Source organism: Penaeus monodon, chromosome 30 (genome assembly GCF_015228065.2).
Source record: "Penaeus monodon isolate SGIC_2016 chromosome 30, NSTDA_Pmon_1, whole genome shotgun sequence".
In the NCBI taxonomy this organism is placed as follows: domain Eukaryota; kingdom Metazoa; phylum Arthropoda; class Malacostraca; order Decapoda; family Penaeidae; genus Penaeus; species Penaeus monodon.
In genome coordinates this window covers 34,168,458-34,168,911 of record NC_051415.1, presented here as the reverse complement: position 1 = coordinate 34,168,911, position 454 = coordinate 34,168,458, and positions in this window count along the sequence as shown.

Here is a 454-nt window from a genome sequence, read left to right as displayed (position 1 = left end):
GAAAAAAAAATGGCGCCAGGAATCATCGCTCATATGTCTGCCTGATGCCAAAAATCTCTCGTCCGAAACCATTCAACCAAAGAACGTCAGCAAGAAAAACGAAAACAAACACGCTTCTGTCTCCTGAAAATACCATCATCATAAATACGTACTCGTCCGTGACCTCGACATTTTCAACGAAAAGGGCGTGAATGTCGCCGGTACATTTATAACAAAGAACACTATAGGTGACGTCACCAGTTGATCAGACGAATTAGGACGAATTAAGAAGGTCGACGGTGGAGACATCTGGCGGCCGACGCGAGAACCTTTAATTGCAATCTGATTATCATGTCTGATTATTTTTATCGCTCCTTCTGTATTTATGCTTCTGATGAGTGTTAAGTTAATTGAAGCTGCTCATTACCATGCACAGAACTCGGCGATATGTAAATTTTGGAGGTTGATTTTCTAA